Below are 19,150 nucleotides of genomic sequence, written 5' to 3'. Positions count from 1 at the left end.
AGATTCTACTGGTGCTACCCGTGGCAGTGCTCTCGATTCCGCTCTGATGGAGGATCCTGATCCTGTTTCAAAGACATCAGAATGGTTATTTCAGATGGATGAAACGCATGACAGTGACGAAATGCAGGATGCCACTTGTGGAGGTTCAGACGTTCCTGTTGAGATGACTCCTGAGTGCTCTGGCAATGATCAGTACAGCGCAGAACCTGAGCATGTTCCTGAACCTGCTGAGAGTACAGAGAGTTTACCTGTAACCAAGCCAAATGAGTACCCCAGTTGTTTGCAAGAACCTGATAACAGACTTGCCCCTGTCATTTGCGAACAGCCCACAAGTACATATACAGGCCACATCACTACACGATTAGGGAGATCAGTTAAGCCCCCTAACAGACTTATTTGTGAAATTGATAGTCAGAAAATTGTGGAAAGTGATTCACACAGTGATGCACAAGTTATTTTTCAAGGAACTAACTTTGTAGTGGAGTTGATAAGGAACATTTTTGTTTAAAGTGATTTGAGTCTAATCTAAGAATCAACTGATGTTAAGAGAATGACTTTGAAGTGAGTTTTTCTTCTCTGAGAAAGAGTCTGAGAAGTTTGTTTGCATCAAAAGATATTTGAAGAGCAGAGATACATTTGTAATCACTAGGAGCGTGTAGACTGCACCTCCTACAGTCTGTGTTAAGTGTGGAATCTGGTACCATTCCATTCTTTCACACTTCCCGTGGAAGAGATAAATTCTGACATGCTGTATTGTAAAGCTCTTTTACTCACGCCTGTTTTATTTTCATTCATTTTTTTTTCTCTCTCTGCAATCTTTACTGTATATTTAGTTTGTTACATATTCCGGTTCTAGCCCAATTTAGCAGAATTTAAGGGGGGTGTATGTAACGGAGTTTAAATGTTGTTAAATTCATGCATTAATTGGACAACTCGACATTGGCTGTTACGTCCCTTGCATTTGGGTGCGTGATATTGTGGGCGGAGCTACGTCACCACCAGCAGACTTTCACATCTCTCACTGCTGGTAAGTCGCATCAATAGCCGCTGCGTCATAAACTTGAGTTTAGATTGTTTCGAAGTGTAAGGTTGGACTTTTATACTACACACGAGTTTATTTTATGTGTCTGTCAGTTCTGTCAGTGGAGTCATGTAATATTTGCGATGATAAAATGATGTGTGTAACCTGCTTGTAAACTCAGTATCTCTGTTTATTTCTTTCAAGACATTGAGCGACTTTGATGCACTGATGTACATTTTAACCAGCTTTTGGTCGTGTTTGTCCCAGGTATGTGTGATATTTGGATTTGTCATGTTCTGTGTGGAAATGTGTTGGCCGAGTTGAGCATTAGCATTAACACGTGTGTTATGTGCTCGCACGTGCTGAATTGTGTAGCTGCGCCATTTTAGGTTGCAGTTTTTCTTCTTTCTGTATTTCAATTATACAAAATATGTAAAAGATGGTTACTTAAGTTTATAGTTTTCTGCATTTATGTGAATAGATGAGAAATGAGAACAGAGAAAGTGATTTATATTTTATTTCTTTAATGTATGTTTTATTTTGAGTTTTAGTCCACTATATGTTCACGATTACTTTGTAGAAATGTATTCAGCAGACTTTCACATCTCTCACTGCTGACATTGAGCGACTTTGATGCACTGATGTACATTTTAACCAGCTTTTGGTCGTGTTTGTCCCAGTCTGTCTGTCACAGGCCCAGTAAAGTGATCTGAGTAACCATCCACCTGCTCTCAGTGTGATTCCATCTACACACACACAGTCACATTGGTGCCGTGACCCGGATTCGAACCGGGGTTGCTGCGGTTTAGGGGGGTGAGTGTAACGGAGGCCAGCTAGTAGTCGCTGTGCGAGTAAACCTCACTCCTCTGATCTCAATAGGCGCTCTAGCGACAGACGCTAGAGGCTGCAGTCTTTAGCCTCCTTGTTAGAACGCCTGACTCTCATGCCGGAGACCCGGGTTCGAGACCCGCACGGAGCGGGGTGAGAAGGACCCGGGTGGAGGGGTTACACATGCGCAGTCCTTTCAGTTTCGGTTTTCAATCCGATAAAGTGTTGACATGTTCTCTCGATCGCATTACAAAAGGAATAAACCACCCCTTTCAATCCGATCGAAATTGCATTCAGATCGAGCACAATCCGATCGATTAAGGTGTTTACATGAATATTTTTTTAGTCCGATTGAGCCGTCAATCCGATTATAAATGTCGACGTAAACGCAGCTTCATGTAAATTGAAGCTTCACAATGACAGTATGAAGCATGCGAAATGTAGGCTATAGACAGGTACATATCCCGTGACGCAGCAGCACTCCCCACTGCATTTCGGCGTCAAGCAAACCGAGCAAGTGAGGAATCTGAATTGATAATTAAGTTCAATGTAGCTTATAATATAGCCTTATTTGTGGCCAGTGGCGATTCTAGGGGGTGGCCAGGGCCACCCCTGAAAGCTCATTGGCCACCCCTGTGGCCACCCCAGTTCTGATAGGTAGTTGCATGTTCGTCAACACAACAAGAGCTGTCAATGATGACAGCTGATCAACTGATTTAGGGCCAGTACAATGTTCAAAAGTTACTTTTTAAAGAAGCACCTTAATCCTTAAAATATTTTTGGTCTGTTGGCATAGGGGTGGAACGGTACATGTATTCAACGGTTCGGTGCATGAATTTACACGGAGAATACATGGTATAAAAAATAAATAAAACTCGCGTGCAAATTAATGAATGTAATGCTGCGGAACTACTGCTAGATACGCGGGTTATTTGTGGAAACCTAATCTGTAGCCCCGCCTTAAGCTAGGTTTGTTTATACTTTCGCCTGCCTCCGCAGCGCGAGCCTCAGATGACTGCGCGCGCGCCTCCCCAAATGGACGAGGCATTTACTTCGCGCTCGCCGGTGTACTATTCTTTGAAATGACAGAATGCGACTCGGTGTTCTCTAAACCACCAGGAATCAGCGGCGAGAAGTAGTAAGGTACATTCGTGAATGTTTATTTAAGTACAACACTTTAGTAGACCAAAACCACACTACAAAAGAGTTGTGTAAAGCAGTAAACCAGATTATTCCGTGACATTAGAGAGAAAAAATGGATATGAGAACGTAACCTACAACTAAATTAACGTTACATATTTTCTAAACATTTTTATTTAGTTTTGTGAACCTTTTTATAAAACATGGCCATTTATTTTTATTTAAAGGGCTTATGTCGTCTGCTATTGTAGGCTCATTTTGTTAATGTAAGCAACTCATTTAGACGCAAGGTTAGGATTAGGCAATCAGCCCATAAATAAGAGATGCTGTATTTTCAGTTTTATGGCTGATTGTCTTATTTTGTTTACAAGTTAATGTTAACTAACTTAATGTTAACAAGATAATGTGGGGTACTTATTGTTTATTGTTTACTGTTTATGTCACGGGGTGACAAATAATCCCCGGAACTATTCCCACCGGAGAAGTGTTCCCGCCGGGGCACTTTTAGTGTAACACTGTCCCCGGGCTTGTGTGTGTGTCTGTCGTCATGACAACTAAACGGCAGATTGACAACAGGTGTGGGGACTTCACTCTGAGTGTCTGATTGAGGTGGTGCCAGCGTTTGGGGAGGATAAAACACAAGGGGAAGAGAAGGCTGAGTGTTCTCTCTCCATGTTGGCTTGTTGTTTCTTTGTCTTCCCCCGTCGATCTGGTGTGGTTCTCTCCCGTTGGGAAATGTTTGTAGAATGTTGCAGCTGAAGGATCATCGTGAAAGAAGAGGAGTGTCGCTTGTGTGATCCGAGGGCAGTTTTGAAGAGTGGAATTCGTCGCCTGGACTGGAAAAGAGTGAGATGAGTGATTGACAAATTGAATCTCAAAAACGCATGTTTTCTACACTAAATTGGATACTGGTTTGGAGTGCTCGGATCACGTGGTACACATCGCACTGAGTGAAATATACTGATTCCTTGTCGATCTCTTGCCTCCTCCTTGACCATTGGAAACAGCGAAGTGAAGCCCGCTTGTAGTGGTGAGGAAATTATTCACAACATCTGTCCCAACTCTGACGATCATCGGCTCTTCAGATCGAGACCTCTGGGTGAGTGTTGGCCTTATTTTGCACTTGAAGAGTGGATTTGTAGTGCTGGAATTGACGTTTCCCATCACGTTGCATGTTTGGAGTTGGACTGTCGTGCGTGTGTGGAAGATTTATCTTTTATTGCCATGCACTCCCCATGTGTCATGCTGGTCTACCGTTCATCATAAGAGCCTAGTAAGATCGATTGTAGTCACCTGTTGGATGTCAGAAGGAAAAGCCCCCGTGTGCACACTACACATAAGAACTGTTTATCTCGGCTTGAAGTTTTATGCTGTCTGTTCCAGTGAAAGCCCCGCTCAGCTTGCGACTGTCCCCAGCAGCACACGTGAGAACTGGTTATCTCTGCTTGAAGTTTTTATGCTGTCTGTTCCAGTGGAAGTCCCGCTCAGCTTGTGACTCTGTCTCCTGCCACCCATGTGAGAGCTGTTCACCTCTATTTGAAGTGTTGATTCCGTCTGTTCCAGTGAAGGCCCGCTGAGCTTGTGACTCTGTCCCGGCAGCACACGTGAGAACTGTTTACCTCTGCTTGAAGTTTTTATGCTGTCTGTCCCAGTGAAAGCCCTGCTCAGCTGGTGACTCCGTCTCCTGCCACCCATGTGAGAGTTGTTCATCTCCATTTGAAGTGTTGATTCTGTCTGTCCCAGTGAAAGCCCCGCTCAGCTTGTGACTCTGTCTCCTGCCACCCATGTGAGAGCTGTTCACCTCTATTTGAAGTGTTGATTCCGTCTGTTCCAGTGAAGGCCCGCTCAGCTTGTGACTCTGTCCCCGCAACACACGTGAGAACGGTTTACCTCTGCTTGAAGTGTTATGCTGTCTGCCCCAGCGAAAGCCCCGCTCAGCTTGAGACTTGAGTCTGTTGCAGCCCTGAAACCCACCTGTATGGTGTGAAGTGCCCGCCCTTTACAACTCACGTGAGAACCGTTCATCTCTGCTGGAGGTTCTGATCCGGCCTGTTCAAAAAGAGTTCTGCTCCGCCGACGACCCTGAGGTTGCTGTGGCCCGGAGGCCCCTTGTGTGGTGTTCGTCCTTTACCACTGTGAGTCTGGCACCAGCGCCAGAAGGAAGTGAGCTCCGACCGTCTACTCACCTGGGATACCCACCTGTTCGTCACTCATCACTGTGAGTCTGGCACCAGTGCCAGAAGGAAGTGAGCTCCGACCGTCTACTCACCTGGGATACCCACCTGTTCGTCCTTTACCACTGTGAGTCTGGCACCAGCGCCAGAAGGAAGTGAGCTCCGACCGTCTACTCACCTGGGATACCCACCTGTTCGTCACTCACCACCGTGAGTCTGGCACCAGCGCCAGAAGGAAGTGAGCCCTGTCCTACCTACTCACCTGCGACACCTACCTGTCCATAACTTACCACGGTGTTGCCTTGGATTCCTGGGGAAAGGAAAGAAGAGGATTTTAGATTAGGATTTTCAAATTGCCTTTAGACATTAAATAAAGTTGTTATTCTTTTATTCCTGTCTCCTGCCTCCTCCTTTGACAAACTCCTCAGGGTGATCCTGGTCTAGGGGTGGGTGCAGTCTGGCTTGGCCTACCCCGACCTGTGACAGATTTGGCGTAGTCGGCAGGATTCACCTTGAGTTGAGCGATCAGAGGTTGAGATGGCGGAGGAGGAAGCGCCTGGGGCTCGGCAACCTGTCATGCCGATTTTCATGGGTGCCCCATGGGCCCCGAGGTATGGAGGCCCGGGGTCCGTAATAAGTCTGTCCCTGTGGAAGACCCAGGTGGAATACCTGGCGGGGCTTCAAGGTCTGAGTGCTCTGCAGAAGGTCCAGTTCGTTTTGAACTCTCTGGAGGGGGAGGCGAGAAGAGAAGTTCAGGCAGCACCAGAAGCCAACCGTGCGACGGTCCAGGCTATTTTTGATTTTCTTACGGGGCAGTATGGAGATACCACTCCGGTAGCTGCTCTGAGGACGAAGTTTTTCAATTCTCGCCAGGGTCCCCGGCAATCTGTTCGGGCATTCGCCTTGCAACTGCGGGAGCAGTTTTCCAGACTCACGGGACGGCAGGACCATGGCCTGGGGGAAGGAGAGGTGTTGCTGCGAGATCAATTCCTGTTGGGGCTGCGAGAGGGTCCCGTACGTCAGAGCCTGCGGGTGCAGATTCGGAGAGGACCAGACATGACTTTCGAAGAGCTGAGGCAAGAAGCCCTGGCTCTTGAGCGCGACCAGGCGGAGCATGTGGAAACCCCCAGCTGTTTGGCTACCAATGTCGTTGAATCCCCCTTGGCCATTACGGCACCCGATTGGAAGCAGGTCCTCCGGGAAGAACTGAAGCGAGAGGTTCAGGAACAAATGTCCGAGTTGTCCAAGTCTGTCATGGAAGAGCTTAGTCGAGAGCGCCTGCAGCCACCTTTTCACTCTCGGGAACGGGCTTACTCCGACGGGAATCACCCTTCCGAACGCCGTCCTCCCCGGTCAGTGGGCTCCCGATTCCAGTGGGACGAACATGGGCGGCCCATTTGTAATGGCTGTGGAGAGTCGGGGCATTACTTTCGCCAATGCTCTGCCCGACGGGCATCACAAGGGGGTTTTTAGAGTCTCCGGCCACTGTGGGTCAAGTGGTCGGGACCCCCGTATTAGACCCCTCTTCTTCCACATCCCCCCAGAGTCGCCTGATAGGCCGCTGCCCAGTGGTGGTGGCCCAAGTTAATGGTCAGGAGATACATTGTCTCTTGGACACAGGCTCCCAAGTGACCTTATTCACCGAAAGTTTGGCCCATGAGCTGTTTGGCACCAACGGTAGATCGCCTGTGGAGGCCCCCTGGTTGACGCTGCGTGGGGCAAACGGACTGGACATACCGTACGTAGGATACCTTGTGACCGATTTGAAGATCCATGGAATTGTAGTGCCTCAGAAGGGGGTGGTAGTTGTCCGAGACCCGTGTCAAGGGTCCCATCGTGCCCTGATTGGGATGAATGTCATCTCGGATTGCTGGGAAGAGCTATTCCGAAGTAGACCGGCACGAGCAGCTGTAACCCCAGCCGGACAGGAGTGGGACCGTATCAGGGCCGATTGCCACCGGATATGTCTGGCCGAACAACAGCATGACCGGGAGAGCACGGGGAGAGTGGCCTGTCGCTACGCCCTGTCTATCCCAGCTCGAAGTGAGGCTGTAGTCTGGGCCAGGCTGCCCCCTCAACGTTACCATCCGCAAGAGTGGGTGATGGTGGAGCCCCACGAAGAGGGTCCCAAGGTGGAGATAGCTCGAGGACTGGCAACTGTTCAGGGAGGCCGAGTCTCAGTAAGAGTGAGGAACACGAACCCCTTCCTTATCCACCTGTATCATCACCAATGTTTGGCCCGGGTGACCTCAGTAAGACCGCAGCAGGTTCGTGAGCAGGGCGAAGTTAACTTTAAGCGGGTGAGTCCTACAGTGGTCGAAGTGGCTTTAGCGCGGGCCGGTCCAGGAGTGGAGGAGGTAGAAGGAGGATTGCCTGCTCACTTAAAGGGAGAATCTTTACGGGGTGACGGGCTGGAGGAAGAACAAGTGGGACAACTGCAAGAGTTCTTGAGGGGATGGCAACACCTGTTCTCTACTCACGAGGAGGACTATGGCCGCACTGATGTGGTAAAGCACCAGATTCCAACTGGGGACGCTGCACCAAGCCGAGGGCGCTACCGACCTGTACCACCGACCTTGTACACGGAGGTCCGCACCCTGTTGCGAGGAATGCTTGACCGAGGGATTATTCGTGAGAGCAGCAGCCCTTGGGCCTGACCGATAGTGTCCGCCGCAAGAAGACGGGTTCCTGGAGGTTTTGTGTGGATTACCGCCCTGTTTGAACCTGGTAACCAAGAAGGATGCTTTCCCGTTGCCGCGGGTTGAAGATTCTCTTACGAGCCTCACTCAAGCTGCCTGGTACTCCACCCTCGACTTGGCCAGCGGTTATTGGCAGGTACAAATGGACGAGCGTGACCGGGAGAAGACGGCATTTACCACCCCTTTCGGTCTCTATGACTGGGACCGGATGCCGTTCGGCCTCTGCAACGCTCCAGCCACATTCCAGCGGCTGATGCAGCGTTGTTTGGGCAGCCAAGTGATGGATACCACCCTCGTCTATCTGGATGACATCATCACTTACTCCCCCGATTTCAAGTCCCATCTGGAACATCTTGGGCAAGTCTTCCGCTCCCTAGAGCGCTATGGGCTGAAGTTACAGCCTGACAAGTGCCAGCTCTTCCGTAAGGAGGTCAAGTTTCTGGGGCACGTGGTCAGTGCGGCGGGGATCTCCGTTGACCCAGAAAAAGTGAGGGCGGTGCAAGAGTGGACCGCGCCCCAGACGGTGCGCCAAGTTCGGTCATTCCTGGGCTTCGTGGGCTACTATAGGCGCTTCATTAAGGACTTCTCCAAAATCGCCAAACCCATTAACCAGCTGTTGGGAGGCACGGGTCGAGCACTGGGTCGAGGGTCCCCTTCCATCCAATGGGACCCAGCCTGTGAAGCCGCTTTCCAGCAGCTCAAGCAGGAACTCTTACAGGCCCCGATATTGGCCTATGCCAACTTCACTCAACCATTCATCCTGTACACCGATGCTAGCCAGCTAGGGTTGGGAGCCGTCTTGGCACAGAAACAACAAGGAGAGGAGAAAGTAATCGCCTATGCAAGCCGAAGCTTACACCCCGCAGAGAAGAATGACTCGAATTATAGCTCCTTTAAACTCGAGCTACTGGCCATGAAGTGGGCGCTGGGTGAAAAATTCAAAGACTACTTGTGGGGAGCCAAGGTACGGGTTGTCACGGATAATAACCCGCTGTTGCATCTACAAACGGCCAAACTAGGGGCAGTGGAGCAACGCTGGGTGGCGCAACTGGCCAACTTTGATTATCAGATCCAGTACCGGCCAGGAAGAGAGCACACCAACGCTGACGTGTTATCCAGGTTACCGGGTGAAGGATCGGCAGACCATACACCGGCCCCAGGACTGGGGTCCGACGAGGGATTAATGGTGGGAGTTGTGGAAGCACCAGGGCAGACGCCTGAGGACCCCCCTCCGTGTTGGGGGTGGGACCCACAATGCTGGAGACTGTGGCAGGGCGAGGATGGAGATGTGCTGCAGGTACGGACATGGTTGGAGCAGAAGATCTGGCCCGAGGGGGCGGAACGTCGAACTCAGACCCGAAGTGTGCGAGGCCTGCTGGGACAGAGGGAAAGGCTCTATTTGAGGGATGGGGTGCTCTGTAGGACGCTTCAGGACCCAGGCCGAGGAGAGGAGGTCTGTCAGATCGTGGTCCCCGAAGGTCGATGGCAGGCTTTACTGGAGGCGTACCATGCTAGGATGGGACATCAAGGGCAGGAGAGGACATTGGCTTTGTTGAGGAGACATTTCTACTGGCCCGGGATGGAGGGTACCACCAGGACTTGCCTTCAGAGATGCCCACGTTGCACCTTGTTCAAGTCCAGGAGGGAGAAACGGGCACCGCTGGTCCCGATTCAGGCCAGGGCACCTCTGCACCTGGTGGCAATGGACTTCCTCACTTTGGGACGGCCGGTGGACCAGATCCAGAATATTCTCGTTGTCACCGATCTGTTCACCAAATATGCATGGGCCATCCCCACTGTGGACCAAACTGCCCTGACCACTGCTAACGCTCTCTGGAAGTACGTGATCCAGCCATTCGGATGCCCTGAAATCCTCCATTCAGACCAAGGGGCCAATTTCGAGTCGAAAGTGATTCATGAATTATGCCAACTGTACGGATGTAAGAAGACCCATACGACCCCTTATCATCCTCAAGGGAACGGGGGGTGTGAAAGATTCAATCAAACCTTGCTTGTTGGGAACCTTGGAGGAAGAGCAGCAGGGCCACTGGGCTGATCGGCTCCCAGCAGTGATACAGGCGTACAACAACAGCATACACAGTACCACCGGTTATGCCCCTACCTACCTGATGTTCGGCAGACATGTGAGGCTCCCAATGGATATGCTCATGGGAACCACTGGGGGAGAAGAGGGAAGTAGTCTGTCCGACTGGGTGGCGAACCACCACCGACGCCTCCAGTCCGCATACGAACAAGTCGCTGGCCGGATTAATCAGGCGGCGTTAAAGAGCAAGAGACTGTACGATAGGACGGCCCGAGAAGCCCCGCTACTGCCCGGGGAGAGGGTGCTGCTACGGGACAATCGCCGGCAAGGGAAGGGAAAATTGAGCGACCGATGGGAGGCTCAGCCATACGTCGTTCAGCGACAACCCCATCCGGACCAACCTGTATATCCCTGACGGCCCGAAGGTAAGACGGGCCCCGAACGGGTGCTAAACCGTAACCTGATCCGCCCTTGCCCGAATTACCCAAAGCCAGTGGTAGAGGACCCACCGGCCGAGACGACTTGGACGCCCCCGCTGGTAGGATGGGCAGTGATCCCGAGGGGCCTAGGCCTAGGACCACGACCTGAAGCACCCATCTCCCCACCACGACGTTCTCAGCGAGAGAATCGGGGTCAGCCTCCAGCCAGGTACGGAGACTGGGTGTCTGGAGACCGTTCTCGGGACTAGAACGGTTTGGCAGGGGGGTATGTCACGGGGTGACAAATAATCCCCGGAACTATTCCCACCGGAGAAGTGTTCCCGCCGGGGCACTTTTAGTGTAACACTGTCCCCGGGCTTGTGTGTGTGTCTGTCGTCATGACAACTAAACGGCAGATTGACAACAGGTGTGGGGACTTCACTCTGAGTGTCTGATTGAGGTGGTGCCAGCGTTTGGGGAGGATAAAACACAAGGGGAAGAGAAGGCTGAGTGTTCTCTCTCCGTGTTGGCTTGTTGTTTCTTTGTCTTCCCCCGTCGATCTGGTGTGGTTCTCTCCCGTTGGGAAATGTTTGTAGAGTGTTGCAGCTGAAGGATCATCGTGAAAGAAGAGGAGTGTCGCTTGTGGGATCCGAGGGCAGTTTTGAAGAGTGGAATTCGTCGCCTGGACTGGAAAAGAGTGAGATGAGTGATTGACAAATTGAATCTCATAAACGCATGTTTTCTACACTAAATTGGATACTGGTTTGGAGTGCTCGGATCACGTGGTACACATCGCACTGAGTGAAATATACTGATTCCTTGTCGATCTCTTGCCTCCTCCTTGACCATTGGAAACAGCGAAGTGAAGCCCGCTTGTAGTGGTGAGGAAATTATTCACAACATATGTCCCAACTCTGACGATCATCGGCTCTTCAGATCGAGACCTCTGGGTGAGTGTTGGCCTTATTTTGCACTTGAAGAGTGGCTTTGTAGTGCTGGAATTGACGTTTCCCATCACGTTGCATGTTTGGAGTTGGACTGTCGTGCGTGTGTGGAAGATTTATCTTTTATTGCCGTGCACTCCCCATGTGTCATGCTGGTCTACCGTTCATCATAAGAGCCTAGTAAGATCGATTGTAGTCACCTGTTGGATGTCAGAAGGAAAAGCCCCCGTGTGCACACTACACATAAGAACTGTTTATCTCGACTTGAAGTTTTATGCTGTCTGTTCCAATGAAAGCCCCGCTCAGCTTGCGACTCTGTCCCCGGCAGCACACGTGAGAACTGGTTATCTCTGCTTGAAGTTTTTATGCTGTCTGTTCCAGTGGAAGTCCCGCTCAGCTTGTGACTCTGTCTCCTGCCACCCATGTGAGAGCTGTTCACCTCTATTTGAAGTGTTGATTCCGTCTGTTCCAGTGAAGGCCCGCTCAGCTTGTGACTCTGTCCCCGCAACACACGTGAGAACGGTTTACCTCTGCTTGAAGTGTTATGCTGTCTGCCCCAGCGAAAGCCCCGCTCAGCTTGTGACTTGAGTCTGTTGCAGCCATGAAACCCACCTGTATGGTGTGAAGTGCCCGCCCTTTACAACTCACGTGAGAACCGTTCATCTCTGCTGGAGGTTCTGATCCGGCCTGTTCAAAAAGAGTTCTGCTCCGCCGACGACCCTGAGGTTGCTGTGGCCCGGAGGCCCCTTGTGTGGTGTTCGTCCTTTACCACTGTGAGTCTGGCACCAGCGCCAGAAGGAAGTGAGCTCCGACCGTCTACTCACCTGGGATACCCACCTGTTCGTCACTCACCACTGTGAGTCTGGCACCAGCGCCAGAAGGAAGTGAGCTCCGACCGTCTACTCACCTGGGATACCCACCTGTTCGTCCTTTACCACTGTGAGTCTGGCACCAGCGCCAGAAGGAAGTGAGCTCCGACCGTCTACTCACCTGGGATACCCACCTGTTCGTCACTCACCACCGTGAGTCTGGCACCAGCGCCAGAAGGAAGTGAGCCCTGTCCTACCTACTCACCTGTCCATAACTTACCACGGTGTTGCCTTGGATTCCTGGGGAAAGGAAAGAAGAGGATTTTAGATTAGGATTTTCAAATTGCCTTTAGACATTAATAAAGTTGTTATTCTTTTATTCCTGTCTCCTGCCTCCTCCTTTGACAAACTCCTCAGGGGTATCCTGGTCTAGGGGTGGGTGCAGTCTGGCTTGGCCTACCCCGACCTGTGACATTTACATATTACTTTACACACTTCAGGCTGTTGCAGCTGCTCATGGGACTGTATGACACTAGGTGGTACAGACATGCACAATAAAATAAAAATGCCTTCTGCATTTTTGTTTTGCATTTCCCTCCATTGTACCGAATTCATACCGAACCGTGACTTCTGTGTACCATTCCACCAGTTGGCATCATTGGACTTTAAGTCTTGTCTTGTGGTCTTATGGCCTATGTGAAAGCATTTTGTAGCAGGAGAATGAGCAAAAAGCAAGAACTAGCTACCTCTATTGCACTTTGTTACTATTATTAGAATCCTCTATTGTTCATGCGAGTTTCAAGGTTTACATAACATTACTTTATAGTAGATATGGCCACCCCACACTAGCTTTGTGTCCCATCTTGGCCACCCCAGTAAAAATGTCCTGGATACGCCACTGTTTGTGGCTTATTATATTTCACTTAATTGTGAAGTGGACATGCATTGTTTTTTTTTGTATCTTTAATACCGAATAGTCAATAGCTGCTGAAAATCTATTATTATATTATTTTATTGATTATATTTATTTTAAGAGTTCAGGAGTCTGCCCATCTGTGCCAACCATAGCATGTTGAAATCCAAAATAAATTAATTTTGCACATTATTGTGTACTGTATTTTCTATTGCAGTAAATCTATCCCAACCAATGTTAAAGAAAACAAGGTGGCATGCGGTTTAAAAGATGGCAAGTAAAATAAAAAGCACATCTGTATGCAATACAGTTTCATTATTGTTCATTATTATCCAGAGCGGCTTACTATAAATAATTTGTGCGACCAAATCATGTTTTGCGCCAGTAACTGAAAAAGTTTGTAGAGCAAGTGCCACCAGTGGAAAAGGTTAGTGTAGTTCCCTGCATTACACGAGAGAGACTGAGTGTGTCTGAGCGCGATTGAGACTGAGGCAGAGGGTGTCCGATCATTAAAGTTTGTTTATAAATAAATTATACATTTCAGCATTAGAATAGGCCTAATCTCTGTAGCCTATTGGTATCACCTGCAACATTTTAATTATTTTACATGGTTTCTAAAATAAAACCCCAAAATAACCTGCAGGGAAAACATCTTTGTTTGACCGGTTGTGAACACGTGCGGCAAACACATAGAATGTGTCTCTGATGATGACATTCTCTGTAGGTTATAAAAATAAAACCCCAAAATATTATATTTTATTATTATTATTTATTTTTTGCACATTGTTCAGTATTATATTGAGAGCACTTCTTGTTAAACTGTTTACTTTTGTGAGGATTTTTTTAAATATAATTTTAAGTTGCACTAAAGAGTGTTTCAAATTTTTTTTATAAATATATTTCTTAAGAAGGATAATCTCTTACTTATTTGTTGGCCAGTTGTGGTCTATCCAATAAATATTAAACGTTCTAAACCATCTATTGTGTTTTATTGTTCCATTAAAATAGATGAGTGTACAATGTTTTATAATAATAATTTATTTAGTGTCTATTTCATTTATTTAACATATTTAATATTGGTGGCATCCACGTTATTTGACATGTTTAATATTTTTTTTTTAAAGTAACGTAATAGTTACTTTCATAATGATGTAACTCAGTTACTAACTCATTGCTATTTGTGAGAAATTATATAGCGCTTTTAACAATATAGATAGTTTCAAAGCAGCTTTACAGTGATAATAGGAAATGAAAGTAACAGAGATTGTTTTGGCTTTACAGCAGCAAAGATAATTAGTTATGTAATGGAATTTTTCAAGTGTTTATTGTTCTTTAGTGATTCAAAATATATGCCTCATATGTTTTCTCACTTGCAGTGAGAAGGGGCCTTTGTGTGATTATTTACAATGGTTGTGAGTCGGGGGAAGGAAAAGCAGATGGTCAAGGGGTCATCTTGGGTGCATTTGTATTTTATAGCCTAAGGGGTCAAGGGAGCATTTACCTCCCAGGACCAGTGTAAGCGTTAATAGACAAACAAACTGGTATCTCTACTGCGAGGTGAGGGAAGAAATAAGGCCTTGAAGGAAATAAGATATAAAACAGACTGGGACTGCTTCTCTTTATCGCTCCTCACTGACTCACGTATGTGTATTGGTGACAAGGATCTCTCTTGCAAGAGAATAAATACTTTTATAAACTTTAATTTGGACTCAGAGTGTCTCTTACTCAGTGATGATGTTTGTTTGAAAGAAATTGCCACAACAATTTGGTGTCAGAAGTGGGATTCCTTGGACGGGACTTCTGGACCTGACAGGCGGACGGAGGCTGATCACCTTGGAGGTGAAAGTTCCAACCCTACCTCAAGAAAAGCATTCAGAGACGAGGGACCGTTCCGCCGTTGGGACCGGAAGGATCGACCAGTGGAATCAAAAGAACCCAGGTGGCACAAAACAACGTCTCTGGTAAAGGTCAATTAAATTCAGTTTAATTGGGGGAAGAGTGAAATTGAACCATATTGGCTGAAAACTGCAGTATGTAATCTGGGATTAATTGAGATCTATATATATAGATCAAGAAATGTCAAGCAGATACGAGGGAAAATAATCTAGGATTAATTGAGATCTGTGACAGATCAAGAAATTTCAAGCAGATAGGTAACCTGAAATGAATTGCTCCACCACGGTTTTAGTTCCCCCTAATTAGCCTCAGCACCCAAAATAACTTGATGTTGGGTGCTGAGGCTAATTAGGGGGAACTAAAACAATCGTAACAGATTTTTTTTGGTAAACCATAATTAGGAGGGCACTGATAGTGCAACCCGACCGATTTGGGTTAAAAGAAAAAATCGAGTCTGTTGGAGACGTCTGACAGATCAGGAAAACGTGCGTTGAAGAGAAATCCACAGAGAACAGAGAAAGCAGCCAGTATTGGGATGTCTCAAAGCAAGCTTGTGAAATATGATACACCGGTGTACTACCAAATGAGAAAACATTATGGTCAGAAATGTATGCAAGATATTGAGAAATTAATCAAGCATCATGATTTTCCCGAAGGAAGAACACTGAGCCTCACGAGGCTGAAAGTGGTGAGGGACTCAGTGGAACAGAGTAGTGAAAAGCAACAATGTTGTTGTTGCAAATGTGTTAGGCATGTATGCAAAAAAATGTGAACAAACAGTAGATTGTTGGCTTGAGGAAGCAGATAAAAGGGAAAGAAAGCAAATGCAAAAAGACAAGCAAATGTCTTTCCTGCACGTTATTTTTGTCGTCGATGTAGCGCAAAACAAGCACAAGCTGGGACAGTGTGGCAATATCTGTGGTTTCATCTGCCTCGATTGATAAAAAACTACATGTCTGGACTTCTTTGATTATTTCTTCTCTTGTAACAGATAACATACAGTCCAGAAGCTCGTTCTGTATAGTTTTCGACGTTCCCTTAAATACAGTAGCACTGTCAAGATGCTCTTTCAATGCTCCATCAAGAGAGGCCACAAAATCCACCAATCCGCGAAATATACCAGGGTTAACTGAGCTCTCACTCTCACCATGACCACGTAAAGCCAACTCAAATGCTCCACAAAACTGGAGACGGACGGACTCTCAGTGCCCCACGGCACATACGCCTGTAGTTCCCCAGACCCCGCCTGGCTAGAGCTTCCCAGCCAATCCCACTGGCTCATCTGAATGATCAGGCTCGACTATGCGATTCAGTTCGCCCGACGTCCCCCCATGTTTTGGAGAGTTCACTTCATGCTGGAAGGCATGGAGCACGCCCCGTCATGCGAGCAGAGGTCGCAGCCCTACTAGCGAAGAGTGCGATCGAGCCGGTCCCTCCAGCCGACATGAAGTACGGGTTTTACAGCCCCTACTTTATCGTACCCAAGAAAAGCAGTGGGTTACGACCGATCCTGGACCTGCGTTCCTTGAACCGAGCCTTACACAGGCTTTCATTCAAGATGTTAAAGCCAAAACGCATTTTCGAATGCATTCGTCCTCTGGATTGGTTTGTCTCAAAGCAAGCTTGTGAAATATGATACACCGGTGTACTACCAAATGAGAAAACATTATGGTCAGAAATGTATGCAAGATATTGAGAAATTAATCAAGCATCATGATTTTCCCGAAGGAAGAACACTGAGCCTCACGAGGCTGAAAGTGGTGAGGGACTCAGTGGAACAGAGTAGTGAAAAGCAACCATGTTGTTGTTGCAAATGTGTTAGGCATGTATGCAAAAAATGTGAACAAACAGTAGATTGTTGGCTTGAGGAAGCAGATAAAAGGGAAAGAAAGCAAATGCAAAAAGAATTAGCAGGAAGGAAAAATTAAAAGTGTGAAAGTCTGTCTGTATGTGTATCTGCACCACCAGAACCGACTAACCCGCTGTATGTTTGTGTTTCTCCACATGAAAATGCGATGAGACCGGCATCGCCGGAGTACAAAAAATATTTCCCAGTGGCTGGGTTGACTGCACTGAAATTCGACCCCGACCTTGACTGTTCTCCGCCAAGACAACCACAGCCGCCAGCACCAGTGGGACCGCAACCCGACTCACAAGCAGCAGTGAGAGAGGCACAAGCACAAGCAGCACGAGACGCAGCGCGAGAAGTGCAAGAAGAGCGAGAGGACCGAGCAGCAAGAGCTGAAGCGCAGGCAGCGCGAGAAGCAGCACGAGCAGAAGCGCAACAGCAGCAGGCAGCGCAAATGACTTTGGCATTCCAGCAACTAGCGGTGCAAGCAGCGCAACAAGTGCAAGCAGCGCAACAAGCGTCCAGTCACGTGGACCAGGACGAGGAGGAAGGAATCACAGATACCATGAATGAAAAGCAGGGGGCCAAGCCGAAGAAAATCGTCACTAGATCACAGGTCAAAGATGAAAAAGTCAACGTCACGGCTCCAATGGTAGAGGTGGCGGGACCGGACGGCTCGGTGATGGTCTACAGACAGTAACAGATTTTTTTGCCTGACTGCCTGAGGGCTGTGGCAGCTGCTTAGCTGACTGTACTGGTTTCAAGGGAATTTGTGGGGTACTCTGATTTGACTTTGATGGTCCCACACGCAGTCTCCATGATTTTGCAAGAACAGAAAACATCACATTTATCAACAGCCCGATGGCTGAGGTATCCCACGATTTAGCTTGACATGCCGAACATATCTGTGAAAAGCAGTGGCGGCTGGTGATAATTATTTTTTTGGGGGGGGGCGCCTTGATTTGTTATAAATTTGATGATTATGGCTTACAGCTTATGGAACCCACGAAATCAAATTTTTTGAAAATTAGAATATTACATGAAATCACACTGTAGTAGTTACACAGAAATCCCATGGTCATTGAACCAGGTTTTGGTTATTTTGGCAGTGTGGACAGGTGAAAATCCTGCTGAAAATCATCTTCATAAAGCATCTTCAAGCTTTTCTGCTGAAGGAAGCATGAAGTGCTCTAAATGTCCTGGTAGACGGCTGCATTGACTCTGGACTTCCAGGACATTAGAGCACTTCATGCTTCCTTCAGCAGAAAAGCTTTATGACATTTAGATTTTGTGGGTTTCATAAGCTGTAAGCCATACTCATCAAAATTATAACAAATAAAGGCTTGAAATATCTCACTTTGCAAGCAATGAGCCTATATAATATATTAGTTTCACATTTTCAGTTGAATTCCTGAAATAATTAACTTTTCCATGATATTCTAATTTTTTGGAAAGGGTCTGTAGGTCTCTTAAGTGAATTCACGTTATCTCCGACGAAAGGGTCTGTACATTTCAGACCAACAAAGCAGCAACAAAAAGCATGTTTCCTACTTGAACATAAAACAATGCTCTTCTTTATATACATTTCAGATCAACAAATCAGTACCAAAAAGCATCTTTCCTACTTGAACATAAATTTAGCTCTTCTCTCTTTCTGGCCAGCAAATTTCTACTCTCTGATTAAAGTCAGTCATCTCTGTGACAAGTCTCTTTTCCATGAACAGCAATGCCAGTGCATTCAGCCTCTCCTGGGTCATGGTGTTTCTGAGAAAGGTTTTAATTCTTTTCAAGGTTGAAAAGCACCTCTCAGCTTCAGCCGTGGCCATGGGTGTGGTTATGATAACTTTTAGGAGAGTCACAGTTTCGGAAAAGACTTCTTCGAGATTATTCTCCATAAACAGCTGGAATAGGTCCACAGCACCACGGCAGGCACTGAACTCTTGCTTGCTGTAGATAAGACTGAGCTCTGTCTTGAGCTTGCTTCCATTGAGCATCGGGTACACTCTGATGGTGCTGCTCAATGCATCGTCAGGAAAGGTATCCTTATACGCGTCAAACCTGTCCCCCTGCAACAAGGTGGCACAGACAAGGTGGTCTGTGAAGGAGAAACGCTCCCTAGTGTGTCCCAGGATTGTGTCACAGACCTATAGAGATAAATAAACAATATATAAATGTAAGGTAGTAGCCTGTCATCATATACTCACCCTCATGTTTTTTTCAAACCTGTATGAATTAAAGGAGAACTCCGGCGCAAAATGAACCTTTGGTCTAATTACACATTGTTACCTAGTCAACCGTTATCTGAGATTTGTTTTCATGATTATCGAATGTAAATAGTTTTATCTCTAAAAACAGTTTAGCCTATAACGCTAGTATATAGGGCATAGTGTAATGACAAATAAAAATTGCTTGTT

Source organism: Phoxinus phoxinus, assembly GCF_949152265.1.
Source record: "Phoxinus phoxinus genome assembly, chromosome: 19".
Lineage (NCBI taxonomy): Eukaryota > Metazoa > Chordata > Actinopteri > Cypriniformes > Leuciscidae > Phoxinus > Phoxinus phoxinus.
Note: the sequence above shows the minus strand (reverse complement) of the source record.